This window comes from Geotrypetes seraphini, chromosome 5, assembly GCF_902459505.1.
Source record: "Geotrypetes seraphini chromosome 5, aGeoSer1.1, whole genome shotgun sequence".
NCBI classification, from domain to species: domain Eukaryota; kingdom Metazoa; phylum Chordata; class Amphibia; order Gymnophiona; family Dermophiidae; genus Geotrypetes; species Geotrypetes seraphini.
The window spans coordinates 206472644-206486107 of record NC_047088.1 but is presented as its reverse complement, the minus strand read 5'-3'; positions in this window follow the sequence as shown (position 1 = coordinate 206486107).

Genomic DNA, 13464 nt, shown 5'->3' with positions numbered 1-13464 from the left:
AGGAGAATTACAACCATTTTCTATACACTTTTGTCATAGGCAATTAAGAAAGAACACTTACTACTTAGGAGCAAAAAAATAAATAAATACAATTTTGTTTTATAGTGTTTTCAAAGGGAGAAGGCAGAGCCTTCTTATATTTTCCATGATCAGATTATCTCTCTTGTTGTCTCCACTAATGGGTTATTGATCTATTTACATATCCATCCATTATTTGCTCCATAATGGTCTCTGTAACAAATAGATTTACTCTAGCTAACAACAGGTCTACCTCCAGCTGACTTCCTGATAGTGTATCTCTCATGTTATCTATAGAAGGAAAAACACATTTCCTATCCTCCCTTGGAAAATCTTGAGAGTTGGACACAATCAAATTATTCCATTTAGAGGGTAATTTTATAACAGGTCACATAATATAAGAGTTCAAAAACAGCAGGGGAAAATCAGCAGAAATCATGGCTAGATTGAAGTTGTAGATATTTACACCTGTTCATAGGTAAAGTAAAGGTTTGTGGGTAACAAATCCATTACAATTTATTTTCATTTGCTGTGCTGGAAAGAATTCTGCATTATTTTGCATAAAAGTTAATTTTGTGTATTTTTCTGCATTGCATTTATTATCTTGTAACCTGAAGTACACTAAATAACTATGTTTTAAGGGCAAATAACTCATGGTTTTACCATTTAGGGGGTAGCTCTTTAAATAAGGCACTCACATTTATGCAGCGAATACACACACATGTGACTAGAACAGTGGCATTTATATGCATGTGTGTGCTCATAAGCATGTAAATTTAAAAAAAGCTGCTTAAATGCTATTCTGTAAAAATGTACATGTTATATAGCACATATTTTGCAGGTGGGCATACACAAAGTTAGATTCTGGATGGAGTATGGGCAGAACTTACTTGAAGCATCCATCCCCTTGACATATGAGGCGATAATATGTGGAATGATTCTCCATGTTAAACCCACTTTAGATAAAAATAAAAGTCGCCTTTTAATGATTTTGACAGGAATAGGGGTTCAAATGATTACATACAATTGGAAAAATCATGATAGGATTAATTTCAATTTTTGGTGGGCAACTGTGTGTACAACATATAAATATGAAAAGATAATGGTAGAACGTTTAGGTACGAGCAAGTCCTTTAATGAGGTATGGGGGTCCATTCACTAATTTTATTACGTTATAATTATGATTTTTTTTCCTCGTTAGATTCTTTTACACATCCAGGGAGAGTGGGAGGGTGTGGGGGGGAATATTTATTTGGAAGAGTAAAATTATTATTTATTATTATTATTATTATTATTATTATATTTATAGTATAATATATAATATTATTGTTTATAATTAAGATAAGGGGATAAAAAAATTGTTCAATGTAATAATGTGATGATAACAATGTATTTTCATACAGTGTTTTCTGATTCTTCAATTGTATACATTCTAAAGTTTGAAATGTCAATAAAGATTTACAAAAAAAAAAAGAACTTACACATGTAACGTAGACTTCTATAACTCATGCTCATAACATCTAAGTGTGAGCATTTACACCAGCTGTATGGCTAGTGTAAAGTGCTCATGTCTAACTGCAAATGGTGTATTTATCTAGTTACTTCATTATTCTATAAAGGAAAGTAGGTGCTTACTTTCCTTTATAGAATGAGACTCCTGATATGTACAATCTGGGTGTCAAATCTAGCTGCATCTTCAAAAACATATAAAAAGGATGGAGTCAATCCAGAGGAAGGCTACCAAAATGGTGCATGGTCTTCGTCATAAGGCGTATGGGGACAGACTTAAAGATCTCAATCTATATGCTTTGGAGGAAAGGTGAGAGAGGGGAGATATAATAGAGACGTTTAAATACCTACGTAATGTAAATGTGCATGAGTTGAGTCTCTTTCATTTGAAAGGAAACTCTGCAATGAGAGGGCATAGGATGAAGTTAAGAGGTGATAGGCTCCGGAGTAATCTAAGGAAATATATTTTACAGAAAGGGTGGTAGATGCATGGAACATTCTTTCAGAAGAGGTGGTGGAGACAGAGACTGTGTCTGATTTCAAGAAAGCCTGGGATAGTCATATGGGATCTCTTAGAGAGAGGAAGAGATAAAGGTTACTGCAGAAGGGATTGGCCATTTGGCCTTTATCTGCCATCATGTTTCTATGTTTCTTTTGTCCATTGTTTGTAAAAAAAAAAAAAAAAGTATATTAATTCCTTAATACACTGACCTTCTTAACAAGCTACCTCTGAGAAAAAAAACCCCTAAAAGGAATTCTACGGAATCCAATTAGGTATAGGATCTTATGAGGGGCCGCTGAAAAGTTTTCAGCCCAACCATGAAGAGAATGATGTGGAGCCATGAAACTTACAAATTATTCCACACTTTTCTTATCACTTTATGTGTCAATGATATGAAATGAAATGAAAAGTGGAAAGAAAAGTATGGAATAACTTGTAAGTTTCATGGCTCCACATCATTCTCTTCTTGGTTGGGCTCTGAACTTTTCAGTGGCCCCTCGTATATAGTCTAATTGAATAACTCAGGCTAGTTAACAATTACATGATTTTTCATCAATGGAATTTTAGCTATTAGGCAAACTACCTTGTCACCCAGGGCAACTGCTTCTACCAGCATCAAAGCAGAGTTGTAGTCAAAGGAAAACTGAAAGCACAAAGTAGAACACAAGTGTCTGGATGTCCAGGAAGGATTATTTATTCAAATAGTCAAATTATAAACCAATTAAAAGCAACCTCCAAAATTATTTAGGTACAAATTGTGTCACTGATGGTACATGCTCACAAAAAGTGAGATTCGGCGAATACACAGCCCCTCTCCAAGTAAAAATGAGCTCAGGGAAAGATACCTTGATACTGTTCAATATCTATGCACCTAATTTGAATCAATCTGAGTTTTTTAAAAACCTTCAACAAATAATTTTACCATCATCTTCCTCCAATTTAATTTTGGCAGGGGACTTTAATGCAGTAATGGACCCTATTTTAGATAAAAAAAAAACTTGTAAAATTTTAAAATCTTTAGGATTAGATAATTTGATAAATTCTTGTGGTTTAAAAGATATTTGGAGGATTTTTCATTTCAATGATCAGGAATTTTCATTTTATTCCCATGTTCACAAATCATTTTCTAGAATTGATTATTTTTTCGTTTCAGATAATTTAGTACAGAAGGTTAAGAAGGCGAATATAGATTCAATTATACTTTCAGATCATGGGGGTATTTGGATTGATTTTGAGATAGATGAACAAGAAAATAATAGACCTGTTTGGAGGTTTAATAATACATTGCTAGCAGATTCCAATTTTATAGAAAAATTTAAGTTAAAAATAAGTGAATTTTTTCAGTTTAATGAATCAGAAGAAATGTCTCAGGAAATTTTATGGGATGCCTTTAAAGCTACCTTGAGAGGACACATAATTTCGTACTCAGCATATGTTAGAAAACAACTAAATAAAGATTTTTTAATTTTAGAACAAAATATTAGAGAATTGGAAATTAAATTAAAGGAAAAATGGGAACAAAGTATTTATCAGAATTTGCTAAAAGTAAAATTTAGATACAATGAGATATCATCACAATTGGCTAGAAAGGAGTTTGTGTCCTATAAGGCATTGTATTATGGAACCTCAAATAAGGCGGGAAGATTACTAGCTAACTATTTAAAAGCAAAAAAAAGGAAAGCTAATATAATGGCTATTTCAGATGATAATGGAATAATTCATTCTCAAATTAAAAATATTTTACAACAATTTCTGAGCATTATTTTAATAAAGAGAAAGATGGTTTTGAATTTTTAAAGTTGATTAATGGGCCTAAAGTTCCTGATCATATGAAAGAAAATCTCGAAGCACCTATAACACAAAAAGAAATTCAGAGGGCTTTAAAGTCCCTTAGAGTTGGATCCGCTCCAGGAAGTGATGGATATACGGTAGAATTTTTTAACTCTTTTCAAACTATTTTGTTACCCCATCTTTTCAAATTATATCAGTTTCAACTAAATAAAGGTTGTATTTCAGGTACTATGGCAGAAGCTTTAACAATAGTTTTGCCTAAGCCAAACAGAGATCCCTTGTTGGTTTCAAACTATAGGCCTATTTCTTTGATTAATGTTGATGGGAAATTGTTAGCTAAAATATTGGCTTTGCGTTTGAATAAGGCTCTCCCTTATATTATTGGTATGCATCAAACAGGTTTTGTTGCTCAAAGACATTCTTCAAATAACACCAGATTAGCTTTTCATATTTTACATTTAACAAAGGATATGAAAGATCCGGCTTTCTCTGTTTCTTTAGATGCAGAGGAAGCATTTGATCGGGTAGAATGGACTTTTATGTATCAAGCAATGGATTGGTTTGGTATTGGTTCTCGATTTATACAAATGATTCAATCCCTGTATAGCTCCCCATCTGCTAGATTATATATAAATAATACTTTTTCAGAAAGGTTCTTTTTAGAAAGGGGAGTTAGGCAGGGTTGTCCATTATCTCCTTTGTTATTTGATATTGTTTTGGAACCTCTACTTTTAGCTATTCAACAATCAAAGGAGATAGAAGGTATTCCTTATGCAGGTCGGGAATATAAAATTTCTGCTTATGCAGATGATATTTTGATTCATTTGAGAAATCCGGAGTCAACCATTCCACATTTATTGGATTTGATTGATAAATTTGGAAAATTTTCAGGTTATAAAATAAATTGGAATAAATCAGAAATTCTTCCACTAAATGTACATTGTATAAAAGGCTTATTTGATTCGTTTCAGTTTAGTTGGAAGAAAGATGGAATAAAATATTTAGGAATTTGGATAAAAAGTACATTGGAAGAAACAATGAAGGTAAATGAAAAATCCTTATTACTAAAAGTTACAGAATTGTGTGAGCAATGGAATCCTTTGCATATTTCTTGGTGGGGGAGAGTGCAAACAGTAAAGATGATGATTTTGCCTATAGTTTGTTACCAAATGAGTATGTTACCAGTTTATTTTCAAGAGTCCTTTTACAAAAAATTAAATAATATTTTGACCAAATTTGTTTGGCTTGGGAAAAAACCAAGAATTGCTTTAGTATCGTTGCAAAAATCAATTGTGGAGGGTGGGGTAAATTTTCCAAACTTTTATAGGTACCATCAAGCCTATATATTGCGTCAAGGTATGTATTGGATCCTCCCTGAGCTTATTGATCATCAACCAGATTGGTTATATTTGGAACGGAATTTGGTGTCCCCTATGAGACTTCCACATGTATTAAGTATCATATTTCATAAATATGCTAAGGACAATATAATTTTATTGGATACTTGGAAAACTATTAAATTTATTGATAAATTAACAGAGGTACCAATAATGAAATCTACTTTACAGTCCTTATGGTTAAACTCCAAGATTCAAATAGGCGGTGCTGGAATCGCTTGGAAGAATTGGATGCAGGCAAATATTAGGACATTAGATGATCTTATTTCTAATGGTAATCTGCTTGAGTTTTCACAACTGCAGCATTCATTTGGTATTTCAAACACTCAACAATATAGGTGCTTGCAGTTGAAGCAGGCTATTCAGATGGGGTTCCCTGAATGGAAAAATTTGAAAACTTATTTTAGCTTGCAAATCCTTTGCTACCAAACAGATTTAATAGGACATCAGGCTGCCCAGTGGTATAAATTGATTTCTGGATTTTTAAATAAAAACCCAAAAAATAGTCTTAGAGATATTTGGAGTATCGAGTTAAAACAGCATATTTCTGTTTCTCGTTGGCCACGAATCTGGACTTGGAGATTAAGATGTACAATGTCAGCATCTATGAGACAAACATGGTTGTTTTTATTACATATAATTTTTTGGACTCCAGTTCGGTTGAATAAAGTAGATAGTTCTAAATCTAATAGATGTTGGCATTGTCATATTGATATTGGGACTTTGGATCATCTTTTATTTTTTTGTCCATTGATACTTGGCTTTTGGAAGTCGATTTGGGGGCATATTAATAATATTCTTCATTCCTCTATTCCTTTGACATATGAAGCAATAATTTTTGGAACGATTCTGCATGATAAACCCACTTTGGATAGAAATAATAGTCGCCTTTTCATGATCTTATCAGGAATAGGGATTCAAATGATCACATCTAATTGGAAAAATCATGATAGGATTAATTTTAGTTTTTGGTGGGCAACTGTATGTGCAACATATAAATATGAAAAGATTATGGCAGAGCATTTAGGGTTTGTTAAATCCTTTAAGGGGATTTGGGGTCCATTAACTAATTTTGTCACATTATAATTAAAGTGATTCCTTTTTCTTTATGTTAGATTCCTTTGCACATCCAGGGTGGGGGGTGTATTATTTATTTAGAGGTATAAATTTCATAATATTCTATAATATTGATGAGTATAATATAATATCATTACTGTTATAGGTTAAGAAGGGATTTAAAATTTTTATTGTAATATTTCTGATGTTAATAGTGTATTTTCATATAGTTTTTTTTTTTCGATTTTTCAAATGTATACATTGTCAAGTTCAAAATATCAATAAAGAAATAAAAAAAAAAGACAAAAAGAATAAGATAAAAAGAACTGAAGAGTTGTGAAAAATATGAGGAGTAAAGATGAGAAAAGAATGATTGGTGAAAAATAAAAATGAAAGAATGATGGTGAAAAATGAGAGATTCTAATTATGCATTTGTGAAAAAAATGAAAGATTCTATTTTTTGATGTGCTTGTGAAAAAAGTGATAAGATCATACTATGCAGAATGCTCTGAAGTCAAAGGAAAAAAAAATAACTCCTGACAGACATACAAATGCAAAAAAAAAGTAAGCATATACTTTTATCTGGAAGAAGGGTAGATAATATTCAAATAATCCATTTACCTGGCTAAATAGTCATCTACTGGTGAAAATTGTGTTGGAAATTTCAATTATCATTTATATATTTTATTTATTATTTACCACCTTTTGGAAGAAATTCAACTAGGGAAGTGTACAACAGGATCAATTTGGACATAGGCAAAATAATATCAACAGAAAAAGTATTCAATAGAAGCCAGAATTCCCTTTAAGACCTGTGTAACATTATTTAAAATATTATATGGTCAAGCCCACATTATCTATTTGAATTTATCCAATTCTGCTTTAAGGAATATCAATTTAGGGATACTATGTTATGTTTTCCAAATCTTCATGGTCTGAGATATAAATCAAATTTTGATTCATGTTTCTTATATCAAGCACCCCAGATATGGAATTATCTTCCTTTTAATTTATAACATTTTATTGAAGGAATCAAACAAGTGTACAGTAATATAATACATAATATTCTCATAACAATTAAATTCACAAACTTAATTTTCATACATATTTCTATTATTCCTCCAAAATATATTTCCATATTATCCACCTCAAACTTCTATACATTCCCCAATCCCATTTCCCCCTTTTCAATCCCTCTTCCCCTCCTCCCCTCTTCCCTACCCCCTTATTTATGTTCAAACATTTTATTACAGGAATAAAATTAAAAAAACACATATAAATTATTCAAGAAGATTTCTCTTACAAATAATAAAATTCACCATTGATAAACATACTAATCCCATAAACTAATCCTCCCCCCCCCCCGGATGAAAGTTGACAAAAATAAATAAAAATAAAAATATAGAACTGGAATGTATTGTAAATAACAATAGCTTCAATGTAAATCATTGAGAATTAAACTTCTTGCTCTAGGTGAAAAATAAAAGATGAGTTTTTCTAGACGAACGCCTAACCTCCCAAGTCTCAAACAACAGTAAACGATTAAACTGGTTCCTCCAATGCCAGAAACTAGGAGATTCTTTCAATAACCAAAATTGCATAATACATTTATGCTCAATCATACACGCCTTCTGAAATAAAAGACACTTCTTTTTACCAAAAACCCCACAAGCCGCTGCTTTACAAAAAATTACTCCTTTTAAAATAAGATTAATGCATATTCTTCTCTTATATAGATCACTGCTAAGAACTTGTTTAAAAATTTTTACTCATGTAACTTTTTGTATTCTTACACTGTTTTTTGACCTGCTGGAATGCAGAGTAAATTGCTACTATTTTAGGTTTTTATGCTACTAATTGGATTTTTGAGGGTTGTACATTTTTTTACTGGCATGTTTATCTAAATCTTGAGAGCAATAATTTCAGACACCTTTTTTTATTTTATTACATCTAGCAGACCAATTACATCATTATTATTTGTGGACATCTGACTGTAAAATTTTCTAATAATTTATTGATGGTTCTGTCACTGTTGATTTTATAGATTGGCAACACGGATAGAATTCCCCTAAGGTAGATCTATCTGACTGAAATGCTCACACATTGGTGAGTGTAGGGATATTGTTAATATGATGCCAGTGCTGAAGATGCTAGCCACTGATTAAGATAAATGTTGCTGATCATTTGAATCATCAAGTAAGGTGTCGTCACCTATAAGTTATTCACAAACACTGCATGTTGACATAAAACGTTTTTCAACATATGAGATACTTTTTCATATCATATGCTATGGTTAACAAGTATTATTATAGATTGTTTGATTTTACATATTTTTAACATCATTTTGTGGGGCTTAAACTATAAGGGAAGGTTGGAGGCATGCATAAATGATTATAGCCTTCTTTTCTCAGGATTGAGACCTGAAATAACATCCAGGTTATAAGAGGTTTTATGATATGAGTTTATTCAGCTTTATGATATGCTTTCCTCCTAGTCTCATTCATTAGCATTATTTTTTTCATCATCATTATTATTTTTTTCTTTATTCATTGATGCATACAGTATATTGAGACATCTGTAGACAAAAAACATTAGAATAGTGGGAAACTTTTGTTGAAAGGTTAAATAAGTGTTTTTTTTCCTTGCATATAATTGTGATTAATGTTTTTCATTAGTATTGTTGAATTTTGTTGCTTTCGTTTAGCTTTAGTAAGTTTTTAATTAATTTGATTGATTCTTTGCTTGCCCATTTGGTCTATACTATATTTTAGACTGCCTCGGTTGTTTTTTCAATCTACTCACCTTTCTACATTCTGGATTTTGCAGACCAACTGCCTCTATTTTTTCTGGGACCATAGTATGCAGTTACAATGTCAACACAAGAATACAAAATAAAATAGAGAGCATAGGGAATAAGTGAAGATAGAATATATAGACAGGGAGAATAAGGGGACTAACAAGGAAAGCTGCTTGTGGAGTCAGAAACATGCACGAATATGATATGGTATTTTCAGCTAGGGTTAGTCCTTGTGAGACTAGCAAGTTACCGGTAGTTGCTTTTTTCCAATAATACTTGGAGCTCCTTTTACTAAGTTGCGCTAGCGTTTTTATCACGCTAAAGATTAGCACGCGCTAATCCCATGCTACACAAAAAATACTAACACCAGTTCTATGGAGGCATTAGAGTGTAGCGCACGGAGCAATACAGCACGTCCTAAGCACACGCTAAAACCACTAGTGCAGCTTAGTAAAAGGAGCTCTAGGACATATCTATCTATCTATTCAAAACAAAACTTAATATTGTTCTGAAAGGGTGTGGTTAGGATGATTATTTATGAAAATTTCTAGAGGCCTGAAAGTTAATTGGATGGTGGTGCAAGACTGGACGTTCATCTTTGGTATCTAATGCCACTGCACTGACACTGATTTTCACCAGTTATGCCCTTTGGCCCTGATTCTATAACCGGTGCCAGAAGTTAGGTGCCTAGATCGGTGCAGTTAGCCAATCTATCATCCAATTTAATTGTTTTAATTGGCTTATTCAACATTGATAATTGAAAGTGCCATTAAAAACAAATTAAAAAATTTAATTTGCCAGTAGTCACCTACCACTTTTGATATAGGCATTTATACCAAGGCGCCTACTGGCACCCACACATCAAGTAAGCATGATTAGGGACAGAGTTTGAGCATAGAATGTCTTAGGCATCCTCATTTAGGCCAAGAAAACCCTGGCCTAAATGGCAGCGCACCTAAGGATTCAATACCCACTAGCACCTAAGAACGCTGTGGCGCTGCTGGGCACAATTCTATAGTAGACAACCATGCCAAATGGCGGCTAGGAGTTAGGCGCCATTTATAGAATCAAGGCCTTATGACACTATATTTCACCATCTCCATCATTACAGGCCAAGGCAGATACGGTGATCTTACCTCCCAGCACAAAAAAAACCACACCAGGAACCCTGCCAACCTCATCCCCATTCTATCCTCCCCACCAGCCCCCACCAGCAATACTCTCAAACTGGCACTCATCAATGCAAGATCAGTCAGCAACAAGACCTTCCTCCTACACGACCTCATCTGTGACAAGACTTGGGATGCCCTCATGATCACTGAAACCTGGCTCTAAGACAATGATGCACTAGGCGAACTATGTCCTCCAGGCTACCAGGCCCTAACCTGCTCACGTACCTCTGGGAAGAACTCTATCAACATTCCCTCCCTAGAAGCTCTTGCTTTCACCATAGGCCACAAACACAAAATCGCCTCATACTCCTCTACAGAGCCCCCAACTCCCCAACAAATACCCTAGAGACCCTCCTCAAATTCATCACCGAACTGTCCATCTCCCACAATCACGTGACCATCCTGGGAGATTTCAATTTCCCAGACTACCCCAACACCTCAGGACAAAGAGACAGCTTCCTCTCCTCCCTCACTGACCTGGGATTGCATCAAGCTATAACCATCCCTACACACTCAGCAGGCAACATCTTAGACTTAATCTTCACCCTCAGAGGCCCAACTGCAGAGCACCAACAAACAATCTACACCACCACACCTGTCCCATGGTCAGACCACCACCTCATTGAATTCCAACTCCCAGTCGAAACTACCCTAGCCCCGAATAAAGACCCTAACCCTCCCACCCTACGCCAACTCCCTAACTCAGTCAGCCCTCCAGCCATGGCCACAGGCATTCGCACCCTGAATGAAACCTGCACCCAACAACCCCACTCCATCGACCTAACAGCCTCCAGTGGCACTCCAACATCCAATCCCTCTATAAAAGCCTTGCCCAGACAAAAACAACTTGAATAACCACCAATAAAACACCTGCTCCCTGGTACACCAGTGACCTCCGATCCATAAAACGATCTCTGAGGAAAGCAGAAAGGAATTGGATCAAACACCCAAATTCAGAAACCAAAGCCCACTGGAAAAGCACATCCATCACCTACAAAGCTGCCATCCTAGAAGTGAAGAAAGCCTACTACTCTCACCTCCTACAATTAGCCCCTGCTTGATTCAAACAACTATTCACCCTCACAAACCAACTCTTCACAAGCGCCCAAGGAAAAAGCCACACCAACCAAACAGAACTTGATAGTGAGACTCTCTCGAACTTCTTCCAGTCCAAAGTACAAACCATCCGCAATAATCTTGACATCATCACCAACCCCACTCCTGCACATCCCCAGTCTAACCCAAATACCCCATCCTCTACCACTTTCCCCAAATTTGATATGGCCACCCATGCCGAGGTTCTCAAAACCTTGAGAGAACTCAAACCCTCCAACACCATCCTCGATCCCTGCCCATCCAGCCCCCTGCTGTCCACAGAAGACGCCATGGCAGAATCCATCCTCCCCATCATTAACACCTCCCTCTCCACAGGGACAGTTCCCCTCAGCTGGAAATCAGCTATTATCAAACCCACTCTCAAAAAACCCACCCTTGACCCTAACGAACCCAGCATCTATCGCCCAGTCTCCAACCTCCCATTTGTCTCCAAACTCCTAGAATGAATTGTGCTCCGCCGACTACACCCTTTCATAGAAGAACAAGCTGCTCTATCCCCTGTTCAATCCGGCTACCGAACAGGCCACAGCACAGAGTCAGTACTCCTAGATATCATCGATGACTGCTGGTCAATACTCGACAAAGGCAGCGAAGCTCTACTAGTCCTACTTGACCTCAGTGCTGCCTTTGACACGGTCGACCACCACCTCCTCATATCCAGACTCTATGACCTTGGAATCAAGGACTCTGCCCTCCAATGGTTCACCTCGTTCCTCCACCAAAGGACCCAAACTGTCCTACTAGGGACGCACAAATCTAACCCCAAGCCTATCAAATATGGCGTTCCCCAAGGCACTCTTCTATCCCCCCTCCTATTCAACCTCTACATCAGACCTGTCATTGATATAGCGCAAAAATACAACATTAAAATCCACTCCTATGCCGATGATACAGCTGCTCCTCCCACTAGGCAAAAAATGATCTTCCCAAATTGCTAACCTCCAACACTGCCTCTCTGACATGAAAACCTGGATGACAAACAACAAACTACAACTGAACGCCTCTAAGATCGAACTCTTATGGATCAGGAAAAAAACACCAAATACACATGCCCAACACTATCATGGGACTCCACTCTACTAACGGCAACAGATCAAGTAAGCAGCCTAGGAGTAACCTTAGACGGACATCTATCCCTATCCACCCACATATCCCAAGTAGTCTCTACCTCCTTCTACTACCTCCGCCAACTGAGAAGGATCAAACCCTACATCTCCACACCTGACCTAGCCCAACTCCTCTATGCATATGTCCTCTCCAGAATGGATTACTGCAACTCCCTATTTAATGGAATAACCAAAAAAATTCTCAAGCGCCTCCAACGGGTCCAAAATGCAGCTATCCGCCTCCTACACAGCCTCAATTACCATGATCCCATCTCCCTAGCACTCCGCGCTGAACACTGGCTCCCAATTAGCCAACGCTGTGCATTCAAGGCCCTGACAATAGCACACAAAAGAATTTATGCCACCACCCCTCCTACTTAAAATCCAAGCTACCCATCAACATCCCCACCTGTACCCTCCGCTCAGAAACGGAGATACGCCTATGCATTCCCCCCGGAAGGTCCCTCCTCTCAGAAACCACCCGCAAACGCTCCTACAGCCACTTTCCCAACTCTGGAACCAACTCCCCCCTCAACTTAGATTACAGAACTCACTAATGACATTCCGGAAAATGGTAAAGACCCTCCTCTTCAACTAAAGGTCACGCTCAGTCTACACCCAACCCCTTAAACCCCACCTCTACCCTTCTTTCTCCATTCTAATCTTCTGCCAAAAATTTCTGTATAGTCCACTCTCAGCCTATACTCAAATAACTTGTATCTAAACTAAACTACTTATATTTAAACTACTGTTCTTAATTTGCTGTATAGTCCCTATATTTACACTGCTGCACAGTCTCTTATGTCCAAGTATTTAAATCTACTGTATTATCTTGTACTAGTCTTTAAGCCCGTTAGATTAACGGGTGCTAGAACATATGTGTGTGTGTCTGTCTTTTTTTCTCTCTCTCGCCTTAGCCGCTTTCTTTCTTTCTGCCTTTCTTTTTCCTTGGCTGTCCATCACCACCCCTTGCCTGCTCCCCCTGTCCATTTTCCCTTCC